This window comes from Scyliorhinus canicula, chromosome 12, assembly GCF_902713615.1.
Source record: "Scyliorhinus canicula chromosome 12, sScyCan1.1, whole genome shotgun sequence".
NCBI lineage: Eukaryota > Metazoa > Chordata > Chondrichthyes > Carcharhiniformes > Scyliorhinidae > Scyliorhinus > Scyliorhinus canicula.
The window spans coordinates 33,974,659-33,990,026 of NC_052157.1; positions in this window are offsets into that span (position 1 = coordinate 33,974,659).

Below are 15,368 nucleotides of genomic sequence, written 5' to 3' on the forward strand. Positions count from 1 at the left end.
CTGCCTTTGAGGCGGACGGTCGCCTCTATCAATTCCTTAGGGTTCCCTTTGGCGTCACCAACGGGGTCTCGGTATTTCAGCGAGAAATGGATCGAATGGTTGACCGGTACGGACTGCAGGCCATGTTTCCGTACTTAGACAATGTCACCATCTGCGGCCACGACCAGCAGGACCATGACGCCAACCTTGCTAAATTTCTCCACACCGCATCTCTCCTCAACCTCACTTATAACAAAGAGAAGTGCGTGTTCAGCACAGACCGCTTAGCCATCCTTGGCTACGTAGTCCAAGACGGACTACTGGGGCCCGATCCTGACCGCATGCACCCCCTCATGGAGCTTCCCTTCCCCCACGGCCCCAAGGCTCTCAAACGATGCCTGGGTTCTTTTCTTATTACGCCCAGTGGGTCCCACAATACGCGGACAAGGCCCGCCCACTGATCCAGTCCACACAATTTCCCCTCACGGCCAACGCACAACAGGCCTTCGCTCGTATTCGCTCAGATATAGCCAAGGCCGGGATGCATGCAGTAGACAAGACACTGCCCTTCCAAGTAGAGAACAACGCTTCAGATGTCGCCCTTGCCGCCACTCTAAACCAGGCAGGCAGACCCGTGGCATTCTTTCCCCGCACCCTCCATGCCTCCGAAATCCGACATTCCTCTGTTGAGAAGGAGGCCCAGGCAATCGTTGAAGCAGTGCGGCACTGGAGGCATTACCTGGCCAGCAGGAGATTCAATCTACTCACTGACCAACGGTCAGTAGCCTTCGTGTTTAACAACACGCAGCGGGGAAAGATCAAAAACGACAAAATCTTGCTGTGGAGAATCGAGCTCTCCACCTATAATTACGAGATCTTGTATCGCCCCGGCAAGCTCAACGAGCCCCAGACGCCCTCTCCCGAAGTACATGTGCCAGCGCACAAGTGAACCAGCTCTGTGCCTTGCACGAGAGCCTTTGCCATCCGGGGGTCACTCGGTTGTACCATCTGGTCAAAGCCCGCAATCTGCCCTCCGTCGAGGAAGTACGGACAGTCACCAGAGACTGCCAGGTCTGTGCGGAGTGCAAGCCGCACTTCTACCGGCCAGACCGCACGTGCCTGGTGAAAACATCCCATCCCTTTGAACGCCTCAGCGTGGATTTCAAAGGGCCCCTCCCCTCCACCGACCGCAACACCTACATCCTTAGTATGGTCGATGAATTCTCTAGTTTCCCCTTCGCCATCCCATGCCCGGATATGACGTCTGCCACCGTCATCAAGACCCTTGATTCCATATTCGCTCTGTTCGGTTTCCCCGCCTACATCCACAGTGACAGGGGATCCTCGTTCATGAGTGATGAGCTGCGCCAGTTCCTGCTCAACAGGGGTATCGCCTCCAGCAGGACGACCAGCTACAACCCCCGGGGAAACGGGCAGGTAGAGAGGGAGAACGGGACGGTATGGAGGGCCGTCCAGCTGGCCCTACGGTCCAGGAACCTTCCAGCCGCTCGCTGGCAGCAGGTCCTCCCTGACTCGTTCCATTCTATTCGGTCACTGCTGTGCACCGCAACTAACAACACACCCCATGAACGTGTTTTTGCCTTCCCTAGGAAGTCTACATCTGGGGTGTCGCTCCCGATGTGGCTCGCAGCTCCAGGGTCGGTCCTACTGCGTAGGCATGTCAGACTCCACAAGGCAGACCCTCTGGTGGACAAGCTACGCCTGCTCCTCGCGAACCCCCAGTATGCCTACGTGGAGTTCCCCGACGGCCGCCAGGATACAGTCTCACTCAGGGACCTGGCTCCCTCGGGTGCTGATCCCATGCCCACACTCCTCCCTACCCACGCGCCACCCTCCTTTTCCCCGGCGCCCCCGACCTCAGCCCCACCAGGTCCATCCCTCGTTCCCCTGCCCACACTAGAGGACATGGAAGATTTCGCCTTGCTCCCAGAATCATCCCACCACTGGCCAGCACCAACACCGCCAGCACCAACACCGCCAGCACTAACACCGCCAGCACCTACACCGTCGACGCCGATACCGCCTGTGCAGACGTCGCCACCACTGCTGCGTCGCTCACAACGGAACGTCCAACCGCCGGTCCGACTCAACCTGTGACGGGCACCGGGTTGCCCGATGGACACTTGGTTCCTTCCCCCCCCCCTGTAAATAGATCACGTTTATGTATTATAGTTTCACGTCACCCCCACCGGCCTAATTTGTTACAGGGGGTGAATGTGGTGATCTACCACTGTATACATGTGTGTGCTTGCATTAGGGGATGTATGACAGTACCTGTATTACAGGTTTTCCAATAAGCCCCTGCCGGCTAGCTCCGCCCACAGGGAGCAGTATAAATATTCATGAGTTTCCCTGAGATGCCATTCTACAGCTGCACACGAAGGAATAGCATCTCACTGTAATAAAGACTCTCTTGTACCGAATCAAGTCTTTGTGTGCAATTGTTAGCGCCACAGGGTAGAGGTCCTGAGGGGGAGGCGGGGGGGAGGCCTGAAAGTGGGGGTGGGGTGCCTGAAAAGGTGGGGCTGCCCTCAGCGATCCCATAGAGGGATGTCCTCACCTGGGGATGGGGGAGGGGTGGATAATGCTCATGAGTACCAGGGTGACGTTGCGCATCGGTGGGAGATGTGAGGGCCTTGTTAAAATGGCGGTCAATCTCTGAGGAGCCGGTCTGACCAGTGATGAAAACATTTCTAAGTGTGTGCTTGGCTGGGGAGAACCTTCCCACAGCTCAAAAAATGACTGTGGTTGAACATGGTTGGGCTGGACAGCTGGTTTGTGATGCAGAGCGAGGCCAGCAGCGTTGGTTCAATTCCTGTACCGGTTGAGGTTATTCATGAAGGCCCTGCCTTCACAACCTTTCCCCTCGCCTGAGGTGTTTGATCCTCAGGTTAAATCACCACCAATCAGCTCTCCCCCTCAATGTGGAAAGCAGCCTACAGTCATCTCTTACTATGGTAATTTTGTCTTCCACAGATTTCACCCAAAAGGCCAGCAAGAAACACACTTCCAAACCCGCCCAACATGATGCTCAGAAATGTTTTGGTTGAATTCCACCCGTTATCTCTATTTCTCTTTACAGATAATGCCTAATCTGCTGAGTGTTTTCAGTGTTTTTCTGTTTCCATTTCCAACAGAGACAGTATTTTGCTTTTCAGGCAGTCGATCCCGTCCCCCTCCCCTCTGGCAAATGAAAATGCAGCCCAGGGAGTGGAACACTTGTTGTTGTCTTAATGTTTGTAATGAGTGTCAGTGTCAGATGAACCCAGGTCAGGCACAGTACAGACACGTGTTGAGCAACGATCCATTTACTCTGCCCCAACAATTTGCCTTATTTACATCACAGAATGGCACCCTGCACTGTGGCAGTGCCAATTGATCCACCTCCAGCCAGCCTGATCTGTGTGGTAGGATTGCCAAATTTGGTTGGATGTATTCCTGGAAGTATCATGGCATCAGTTCTTACCTCCAACTACCCACTCCTTCACCTTCCCCATTATTGATCAATTGAGAAATTTATCTTTGCCAATGCCTTGCCAACTGGAAAGCAAATACACTTTTCCTTACCCAGTTGGATGACTCTTTGCTGTCAGCCAAACAACCCGTTCCTCATCTCTATTTCCACGGCACGGTGGCACAGTGGTTAGCACTGCTGCCTCACAGCATCAGGGACCGGGTGATTGTCTGTGGGGAGTTTGCACTTTCTCCCTGTGTCTGCGTGGATTTCCTCTGGGTGCTCTGGTTTCCTCCCAGTCCAAAAATGTGCAGGTTAGGTGGATTGACCATGCTAAATGGTTCCTCCGTGTCAAAAGATGTGCAGGTCATGTTACGGTGTTACAGGGATAGGGCGGGGGAAGTTGGCCTCAGTAGGGTGCTCTTTTGAAGGGTCGGTGCAGACTCGAAGGGCCAAATGGCCTCCTTTGAACTGTAGGGATTCCAGAATTCTGCTAATAAGCAAGGACAACCAAAAAGTGCGCACAATTTAAAAAATGTGAAACCCCAGACCAGTCTGGACATTTGGCAACTCCACTGTGCAAATGTTAGCTTGGTCACCATTTTGCACACTGGAGTCATACCCACTGAAATTCAGGTTGTCACTGCCCAAAGTTACCTCACAGTACAGAAGGAAGGCTCGAAACTCACTAGGTGCTGCTTTTAGATGCAGGCTTCAGAACTGAAAGGGTCAGTTTACCCAGTCAATCCTACTCAATCACAGAGATGTGTTTTTTCCCAGCTAATCCTCACTGAATTGTGACAAGTAAAAAAATATTTTGACAAACTACCTTTTAAAAGAATAGATTCTTCCGTTCACACCTACATTTTCTATAAGCAGTGTGTCAAATGATGTTGCAGTCCACAGATACTGCCACCCCTTTGTTAGCTAGCTGTGAATTGAGATTATCGCCTGTGAATTGAGATTATCGCCTGGACTTTCATTCTTGTGGTACATGTATATGGCCAGAAAATGACCAGGCTTCCCACACCCACCTTTGGAAAAGCAGTCCAAATGCAGAATCTTCATTCTGGGGGAAGTTGTGCTGCCTTGGTGCTTTGGTACTTCTGTCCAGTTGTCTTAATAAATATTACGCCCAGAGCTTCCGGTAGTGGCCATGGAGGAGTAGGTCACACATACGATAGCTCCCGCCTGTAATGGACTTTCAGACCTTTTGCCCCAGATTTGTCTTGGATTTTTCAGGATAAATCGGCGAACTGTGTTACAGTAAGGAGGATTCCCTCTGGTGTATGGAGAATTGGACCAGAAATGGCCGTGTGAAACGATTCAGTCCTGGTAGCAAGAAGCAAGCAGAGCTGGTACCGCGGGACAGCATGGCAGAGGGCAAGGGTCGAGGAGAGGCGGCTCAGTGGTCGACGGAGCAGCTGGTGAAGTTTTTTGAGGATTGCTTCACCAAGCTGAAAAAGGGTACGCTGGACCCGAACAAGACTTCGATCGATCAAGTAATCTTGAATCAGGAGACCCAGAGGAAAGCGATAGGGCAGATCGAACAAAAGCTATCCGACCAGGTGGCCTATATAACCGTGCTGAAGAACAAGGTTGAGGTGCTGGACAACTGCCAGAAGAGGGGAGAAGCTGGAGAACCTGGAGAACAGGTCCAGGAGGCAGAACCTTAGAATCGTTGGCCTCCCTGAAGGCTGTGAAGGTTCGGATGCGAGGGCATATGTGATGGACATGCTGGAGAGGTTGATGGGGGCTGGGGCGTTCCCACGGCCCCTGGAGGTGGATAGAGAGCATGGAGCCCTCGCGAGAAAGCCTAAGGTGAACGATCTACCGAGGGCCATGGTGGTACGTTTTCACCAGTTTACAGATAAGAAACTTGTCCTGCGATGGGCCAAGAAAGAACGGAGCAGAAAATGGGAGAACTGTGAATTGCCTATTTACCAGGATCTGGGAGCGGAGCTGGGCAAGAGACGGTCTGGGTTCAATCGGGAAAGGCGACCCTCTTTAAAAAGGGGGTGAAGTTCGGGATGCTGTACCCACCGAGGCTGTGGGTTATGCACGAGGAACGAGACTTTTATTTTGAGACACCGGACGATATATGGGCATTCATTAAAGAAAAGAAGCTTGAGACGATTTAGAGGACACTGAAGTTATGGATAAGTTTTGTAGCAGTGGCTCATAACACTATTTTTTTTAAATAAAAGAGATTTCATGTTGTTCTGGGGGAAACTGTGGGCAGTGGAAATGGTTGTAGGGTACCTTGCCTTGCAGAGACTTAATGTGGGAGGGGGGGGATCTTCAAACTAGAGCTTTTCTTTGGGAGACTGGATCTTGCCTTAAGGGACTGTTTCTTCACTGGTTCCTGCTAATTGCATCTTTTTGTTTGTTTGTTGTTGCTGCTGTTTACTCATTGGGGAATGGGATGCTGTTATCAGGTTCAGTCATGTGGGGGGAAAGGTTCAAACAAGAGGGAGACAGACTGTTTGGCGTCAAGGGCGGGGGTTATCGGGGTCAGCATGGTACAGCTGACTCTTGGAAGCGCAGTGGGGGGTGAGCAGGTGTTAAACTGGTGCTTGGCCTGGGGGATGAGGTTTCTGGTGCTGTGGGGGGGGCAAGGGGTGGAGACTGCTTTGCTGACAGGGGAGGAACTATTGTCGGGGAATAAATGGGAGATCGGGAGCTGCTCATGCGGGTGCCCGGAAGCGGGGCTGCGAGCTTGGGGTTAGCTTAAAAAGGGTGATGAAAGTCAGCAGGGGGGTGGTGGAAGCCCCCCGTCCAGGCTGATTACGTGGAACATGAGAGGACTGAATGGGCCGGTCAAAAGGGCTCGCGTGTTCATGCATCTGAGGGAACAGAAGGCAGACGTGGCTATGCTACAGGAGACACATCTTAAGGTCATAGATCATACGAGATTGAGGAAGGGTTGGGCTAGCCAGGTGTTCCACTCAGGGCTGGACTCAAAGACTAGAGGTGTAGCATTTTGATTAGTAAGCGAGTGGCATTCAAGGTGGGGAGAATTGTGTCAGACAAGGGCGGTAGGTACATAATAGTGAGTGGAAGGCTGGAGGGTGTATGAGTGGTGCTTGTGAACATATATGCTCCGAATTGGGACGACGTGGAATTTATGAGGCGGGTGTTAGGTAAGATCCCGGACTTAGAGTTGCTTAACTTGATCATGTGGGGGGACTTTAACACCGTCATTGATCCGGAATTGGATCGGTCATTATCGAGGTCAGGGAGGAGGCCGGCTGTGGCAAAGGAATTGAAGGGCTTAATGGCACAAATGGGGGGTATAGACCCATGGAGGTTTATACGGCCAAGGGCGAAGGAGTTTTCTTTTTTCCCCACGTTCATAAGGTTTACTGTCGTATTGACTTTTTTGTTCTGAGCAGGGAACTAATACCGAGGGTTGTGGGGACGGAATACTCAGCAATTGTAGTCTCGGATCATGCCCCACATTGGGTGGATTTGTGAGGAGTGAGGGCTACGTCCATTATGGAGATTGGATTTGGGGTTGTTAGCGGATGAAGCGGTGTGCGGGCGGGTGAATAAGTCCGTTCAGAACTATCTGGAAACTAATGACACGGGAGAGAGAGGTATCTGCGGCGATGGTGTGGGAAGCTCTGAAGGCGGTTGTTAGAGGGGAGCAAATTTCGATCCGGTCCCACAAGGAAAAGGGGGAACGGGCAGAGAGGAAGAGATTAGTCGAGGAGATGCTCCGGGTGGGCAGGAGATACCTGGAGGCCCAGATGCGGGGCTCCTAAGGGAGCAGAGGAAGTTGCAGGCGGAGTTTGATTTGTTGACCACAGGGAAAGCAGTGGAACAGTTGAGGAAGGTAAAAGGGGCGGTTTATGAGTATGGGGAAAAGGCGAGTAGGTTGTTGGCGCATCAGCTTAGGAAGAGCGACTCGGCCAGAGAGATTGGTAGAATGAAGAATAGGGACGGGAACATGAGGCGGGATTATCCGACCCACTGCCGTGTCCCGAAGTCTCCGGCACCAGAGATTCGGCGGGGGCGGGAATCACACCGTGCCTGTCGGTGGGCCCCCCCCCCCCCCCCCAGCGATTCTCCGGCCCGCGATGGGCCGAAGTCCCGCTGCTGTCATGCCGGTCCAGCCGGCGGGAATCAAACCACCTACCTTACCGGCGGGACCAGGTGGCGCGGGCGAGCTCCGGGGTCCTGGGGGGGCGCGGGGGGATCTGGGCTCGGGGGGGTGCCCCACGGTGGCCTGGCCCATGATCGGGGCCCACCGATCGGCAGGCGGGCATGTGCCGTGGGGGCACTCTTTTCCTTCCGTCTTCGCTATAGTCTTCACGATGGCGGAGGCGGAAGTGACCCCCTCCCCTGCGCATGCGCGGGGATGATGTCAGCAGCCGCTGACGCTCCGGCGCATGCGCAGACTTCTGCCAGCCGGCGAAGTCCCTTCAGTCCCGGCTGGCATGGCGCCAAAGGCCGTTCCCACCGGCCGGCGGGACGCCAACCACTCCGGCGCGGGCCTAGCCCCTCAATGTTAGGGCTTGGCCCCTAAAGGTGCGGAGACTTCTGCACCTTTGGGGCGGCCTGACGTCGGAGTGGTTCATGCCACTCCATCCCGCCGGGACCCCCTGCCCCGCCGGGTAGGGGAGAATCCCGCCCATGGTCTTGAACCCGGGGGGTGGGGTGAACAAAGTTTTTTAAGAATTTTACGGTAGACTATATGTGTCGGAACCCTCCAGCTGGTGTGGAGGGGATGAGGCAATTTTTGGATCGATTGGAGTTCCCGAGGGTGGAGGAGGACCTGGTGGAGGGCTGGAGGCCCCAATTGCGAAGGAGGAAGTTATCAAGGGGCTGGAGGGCATGCAGTCGGGCAAAGCTCTGGGGCCGGACGGCTACCCAGTGGAATTTTATAAGAAGTTAGGACCTTTACTGCTGGTTAGGACGTTTAACAAGGGAATCCTCCCCCCGACAATGTTGCAGGCCTCGATTTCACTTATTCTCAAACAGGAGAAGGACCCTGAGCAGTGTGCGTCATATAGGCCGATGTCGCTTTTGAATATAGGTGCCAAGTTGTTGGCAAAGATATTGGCCAAGAGGATAGAAGACTGTGTTCCGGGGGTAATAGGGGAAACCAGACAGGATTTGTTAAGGACAGGCAGCTCAAGGTTAATGTGCGGAGGCTTCTAAACGTTATTATGATGCCCTCAGAGAGAGGAGAGGTGGAGGTGGTGGGAGCGATGGATGCGGAGAAGGCCTTTGATCGGGTGGAGGGGGAGTACCTGTGGGAGGCGCTGGGAAAATTTGGGTTTGGAAAGGGCTTTATTGGCTGGGTGCAGTTGCTTTACCAGGCGCCTGTAGCGAGCGTATGTACGAACCGGCTGGGGTCGGGGTATTTCAAATTACATCATGTTTGTGATCCAGGCTGGAGGGCAGGAGGATAGACTGGGGGAACTGACGCTTAGAATGGTCGGGAAGAACTTTCGCTATCTGGGAATCCAGGTGGCTCGGAAATGGGAGGCACTGCATAAGCTTAATCTATCCCGGTTGGTGGAGCAAATGGAAGGGGACTTTAAGAGATGGGACATGCTCCTGCTATCACTGGCGGGGAGGGTACAGACTGTGAAAATGATGGTCCTCCCCAGATTTCTGTTTGTTTTTCAGTGCCTCCCCATCTTCATCCCTAAGGCCTTTTTCAAGCGGGTGAACAAGATCATCTCAGGCATTGCATGGGCGAATAAAACCCTGCGGGTGAAGAGAATGTGGTTGGAGCGCAGTTGGGGGGGAGGGTGGGTTGGCGCTGCCGAACTTCTGCAACTACTACTGGGCGGCTAACATCGCCATGATTCGGAAGTGGGTAAGGCGGGAGGGGTCGGCATGGGAGCGGCGTCTTGTAAATGCACCAGTCTGGGAGCATTGGTAACGGCACCTCTGCTGCTCTCGCCGGCCCAGTACTCCACGAGTCCAGTGGCAGTGGCGGCTCTGAGGATCTGGGGGCAATGGAAGAGGCATCAGAAGGTGGAGGGCGCATCGGTCTGGACCCCGATTTGCAACAACCACAGGTTTGTACCAGGCAGTAGGACAGCGGGTTCCAGAGCTGGCAGAGGGCAGGAATTAGAAAGATGGGGGATCTATTTATAGACGGGAGCTTTCCCAGCTTGAAGGCACTGGAAGATAAATTTAAACTGCCGCCAGGGAATGGTTTTAGATATTTAAGTGCGAGACTTCCTGAGAAAGCAGCTGCTGGCCTTTCCGCTGTTGCCGTCGTGGGGGATACAGGATAGAGTAGTGTCCGGTGCCTGAGTGGAGGAAGGGAAAGTGTCGGATATCTACCAGGAGCTGTTGGAGGCAGAGGAAACCCCGGTGGAGGAGCTTAAGGGCAAGTGGGAGGACGGGCTAGGTGGAGAGTTAGAGGCAGGTCTATGGGTGGATGCCTTAAGCAGGGTCAATTCCTCCTCTTCATGTGCCAGGCTTAGCCTAATACAATTTAAGGTGGTCCACCAGGCACATATGGCGGCAGCGAGGATGAGCAAGTTTTTCGGGGTAAAAGAGAGACGTGTGAATTGTGCGGGAAGCCCAGCAAATCATGTCCACATGTTCTGGGCATGCCCGAAGCTTAGAGGGTATTGGCAGAGGTTTGCAAAGGCAATGTCCACGGTGCTAGGAACCCGGGTGGTGCCGAGCCCAGAGGTAGCGATCTTTGGAGTGTCAGAAGATCCGGGAGTTCAGGGAGTGAAAGAGGCCGACGTCCTGGCCTTTGCCTCCCTGGTAGCCCAGAGACGGATCCTTTAAATGTGGAGGGACTCAAAGCCCCCCGAGTGTCGATACCTGGGTTAGTGACATGGCTGGGTTTCTCAGTCCTGAGAAGATAAAGTTTGCCTTAGGAAGGTCTATGTTGGGGTTCTCTCAGAGGTGGCAGCCGTTCGTTGATTTTCTCGATAACATTAAAATGTCAGCAGAAGCAGTATTCCAAAGGGGGGGGTGGATAGGTGTTAGATGGTTGCGGTGTGTGTCGATTGGGTGGGTGGGGAAATGTTTATTTTACCATGGTAATGGTTTTGTTTTTGTCATTGTTATAAAAATTTGCAAATACTTTAATAATATATATATTTTTAAAATAAATAAATATTATGCCCCTCGCCCTCACCCCTCGCACCCATTCCCATGACCATGCGTGCCAACTCATGCAAAGGCATGACCCGCATGGCTGCTTAAAGTGCTTGTGCCATCTTAGTGGTAATCATGACCCCAAGACCTCTTACAGCCCCATGCCAATTCATGCCTCCCCCCTACCACTCTTTTGCCCTTACACTCTCCATGCCAAATCACCCAGCGTCCACCATGGGTAGGCCTTAGGAGTCTTGCTGAGATGAAAGAAAATTTTAAGTATCTATTGCAGACTTTTGTAAATGAAAAACATTCATTCCAGAAATCACATTCAATGCATTTAAATTCCCTCTTAGTACTTAATCCCTTATAAAAACAAACATTTGCCGTCATAAAGCCACATTAACAGCAGCTAATTATTTACTTACCTCCTAGAGCCTGTTCAGGGTCTGAGGAGGGCAGTATGCCCGGCATGTATAAAGGTATCGTAGGAGAAGATTAGAGTCCGGTGGAAGGGGTGAAGCTAAATGGTGAAGGGATTAGGGCCAATCTGGAGGAGGAGCTATGGAATGAGGCACTATGCTGGGTGAATGCTCTGTCGCCGTGTGAGAGACTGAGCCTGGTCCAGCTGAAGATAGTATTCTGAGCGCACCTCATTAAGGTTAGAAAGAGTTGTTTTTTTGAGGGGGCGAAAGATAGGTGTCAGTGCTGTTTGAGAGGGCCCGTGCACCACACACGCATGTTCTGGTCCTATTCCAAGCTGGTGGGCTTTTGGAGGTTGTTTTTTAATTCCATGTTGGCAATCCTAAATATTTACTTGGAGCCTGTCCTTTGGCAACTATATTTGGAGTTTTGGGTGTGCCGGAAGTGCAGACGGGTGCAGGGGCAAATGTGCAGGGGCCTTTGCCTCATTGCTGGTGTGGAGGTGGATCCTGTTGGACTGGAAGCTAGCAATGCTGCCGAGTACTTCAATGTGGCTTGGGGACTTAATGGAGTGTTTGCACCGTGAGAAGGTCATATACTCCATTACGGAGTGGACTGAAGAGTTCTATCAGAAATGGTGGCCATTTATATCGTTTTTCAGAGAGATGGTTACTGTTAGCTGTTACTGTTGCTTCTTGGGTTCAAGGGTTGTTTTGGAGGTTCTTGGTGTTTGCCCTTGGTTAAGGGTTATTGTTTGTATTTTTTGTAAAACTTTAATAAAAGCATTTCCAAAAAAAAAATAACCTCTTGGAACTGTCAATCAAACTGTGAATTTTCATTTTTCCACAATGAAAATGATAGGCTGTGGAAGCAGTCAAGCAGTAATAATACTATAATAATAGCACTTAGGATTATGTCAACAAACGGCTGTTGAATTGCACAGCACAGACGGTTTTTAACTCATTGACACAAGCAGGCTAGTTTTATTTCAAACTTTAAAGGGAAGAGGACTTAAATAGCTTGACAGTTAAGCAGTTCCACAGACTTACCCGTCTTTTACAGGCAAATACCTCTGCTCTGAAAGTTTGTAGCACACAGATTGCGGGGTAAGACCCTTACTCCAGTGGAAATGGGGTCTGTATTAACTCAATACTTTGTTCCCCTATCAGTTCAAATAGTATGTCTAGAATGGCAGTGGCATTTCTCGATTTAGGTTCCCAACGCCATTTTGGAGAAGCCATAGTGTCTTCACAACTCTGTAAAAATCTAGGCCAGTGTGTGCTCGCAGTCAAATTTAACTTTGAGGGACACCATTGCCGAACAATTTGCTGCCCTGACCTGAACGTTTTATGTATGTGCCTTCTATAGCGATTGGAAGTAGGCACCCTGACTGATATTTCTTCTCCCTATCCTCGGGATGCTGAGGAAACTTTAGCACTGTCTCAGTTGAGATTAGCTATCGCATCACAGGGCAGGCAATGGATCTGGAATCTTCCTGACTCAAAGGTTGCAACACACGATGGATTTACCCAATAAATTGTTTGGGGATAATTAGCAAACAATTTAATAACTAGAATTAACGGTTAACAATGGTGCATTAAAAAATGATGGGTATAATTCCTTCTCTGAGAACCAATTATCTACCAAAGTCAACAGTTTTGAAAATTACCAACAACAGTTTGTACTCAAATGCAAAGTTTGACATTGAGCTGCATGCGGAGATGTTAGGGCAGAAGTCTAAATAGTTGATCAAAGAGATAGGTTTAAAGGAGCATCTTAAACAACGAGGTAGAGAGGAAGAGAGACTTAGGGCGGAAATTCCAAATCTTAGGGCCTTGATAGTTGTGGGCTCAAAATTAATGTTATCGGTATAACAGAGAACACTAAGAAATGTAGGAAGAATTGGACCTTTCTCCTAGCTAGAGATTGAGCTGATCCATTATGTGCCACTGAAAAACCTCAGTTCATGTGTGGTTATTCCAAATGACTGCAGTTTTAATTTTGCAAGTGGATTAAGAACAGGCATGAAAGTTGACAAAACACCCTGTTCGATCAATTAAACTCTGAACTAAAGTCAGAGGTACGACCGCATAAACTGTCTGCTACACTTTCTTCGTGGTTTGGCACTGTGGACAGGGTGTCAGTGTGCCCGCTGTTCACCAGGCTGAAGGATTTTTAAACTGTCCACATTGGTTACAGATATATAGAGCAGTCGGGGTAAATCTCTTGTCAATCACCTGTCAGTAGCTGCTTTTAAAAAGTGTTTCTCTCTGTTCATGGGTGGATTCAATTTGTTGCACAGCACGCAGAGACTTCAAGGACCCAACTTAATTCTCCACAGTGGGATGGAGATTTTAATGGCAGAGTATGTATTCTTAATGATGTTAGCGAGACCTTTCGATTTGTGGACAAATAACAAGAGGCAGCTCGGCTGAGCCCATGATTTCCACATGATAGCCACATCAGGAGCTCTACCCTGAGGATTCAGCTGAGATGGTCGTATCAACAAAATGCCACTTATGTTAACTGAGATCAAGGCAAATTCTTAGGAACTGGTTGGCTTTTTGCACTTACTTGTAAATGTTAGATTTGTTGCAGCGTTTACCATACTTCCTTTCTTTGCGGTTTGGCACTGTGGACAGGGTGCTGATAATTCATCAGGATGGTTATTTGGAGATTTTTTTAAATTGCCCACATTGGTTCCAGATTTTTTTTTAAAAGGGCTGTCAGGGTAAATCTCTTGCCGATCACCCTTCAATAGCTTTTTAAAAAATGTTTCTTCCTGCGCGTGGGTGGATTGACTTTTCTTTGCGCAGCACACAGCGAATTATAAAAGTTACAGAAGGAGCAGAGGTCACTTAGACATTACAATGCTCATTTATCATCAATATCTTTAAATACAATAATCGCATTCAACCCATTTTTCATCTGCTAATGTCACCTTCTTATTGTTAACTATCATCTAACACGATCTTTCACACATGGACCCTTTTTCTCTGAAATTGCTATACCACTACTGAGTCATATTTGTCCTGGTGGGTACGGTGCCGGGTAACCATGATACTGAGTGACAATTTAATTCAATGTGTCACAGGGGGTGGGGGCAGGATATATTAGGGCATCCTGGAAATCAGTAAAGGGAGTTTTCCCCAGCAACTGGTTTGTTTGAAGACGAGCTTTCAGCAAAAGTTAGAGATATCTAAACTTCTGCACCAATACAAGTGCAACTGTGCACTGAAAAATGTAAAATATTTACCTACCCTGTATTTTCTTATTCGCCGGCGATGTACTGAAGGCTTTCTAGCACCAACACGCTGAAACTTAAATTCGTGTTATTTCAACTTCTGTGTTTGCAAGAGAGTCAGAAATGATTTTCTGCTTCCATAACTGGGGGGGAACTGGGACCCAGCATTTGTCAGTTTGTAGCCATCTCAGATGGCCATCTGAAAAGGACCCATGGGAATTATGGCCAACCCAGGACTCAGACACACTGGGAGCTTGTGTGTGTATTTGCAACGCAGATAGCTAGAAGCGATTGAAACCCCGCTCGTTTGCATTCTAATGGCCCACTTCCCCAGAACAAAAGGACTGTACTCAGGTAACCGATACAGATGCAGACTAACCGGCGCCACTCCCTTTGCTAAGAAAGCCCAAACAGCCAAGGGACCGCTCAGGACACGTCCAGCCATCAAGGCACCCGCCCCTTTATAGGCCAAAATCGAAGGCAGTGATCGAAGCCTGTCGAATTATTGGGTCCAAAGCTAAGGACCCCCCCCCCAAAGAGCACAAAATCCCAGAGGGATAAAAAGAGACACAGCCATGTGTTCGGTCTCTCTTGGCCCCGGTCTACACCTAAAATCAAGTGTTGCATTACGACCAGAAGACAAGTTCAAAACCAACGATCGCTACCAGACGGATGAGCCCAGCAGAAACGAAGCCACTTCTTCTACCCAGCCACACAAGATCCAAACAAAGGCCTTGTTCATCTGCAAAGAGCTGGTTGCCCTGAAGTTAAGTATAGGTTATTGTAGTTGTTAGGTGTAGTTTAACTTGTAGTGTTTTATGTTGCATGTTGAAGTAATCCTTGTGTGTAAATAAACTATCTTTGAACCTGAACTGACTAACTGGTTGTGTGGTCCTTTGAACGATATCCGGTAAAGCCTTGTGGTGGTATCATTTGATACCTGGCGACTCTGAAGAGCAATATTATCATTAATAACTACCATATCTAGTTAATTTGGCAACATCATTGGTGATGCTGGTGGGATAGTATTCCACTCATTAAAAGAGCAACATTATTGGCGTCTCCGGTGCCGATTGGCAACAATGCGAATTAATTTCAAAATAGCCACCATATATAGCCAACAGAAGGTTTTTTTATAAGCAATTTTAGCCATGGCCGTTTGAG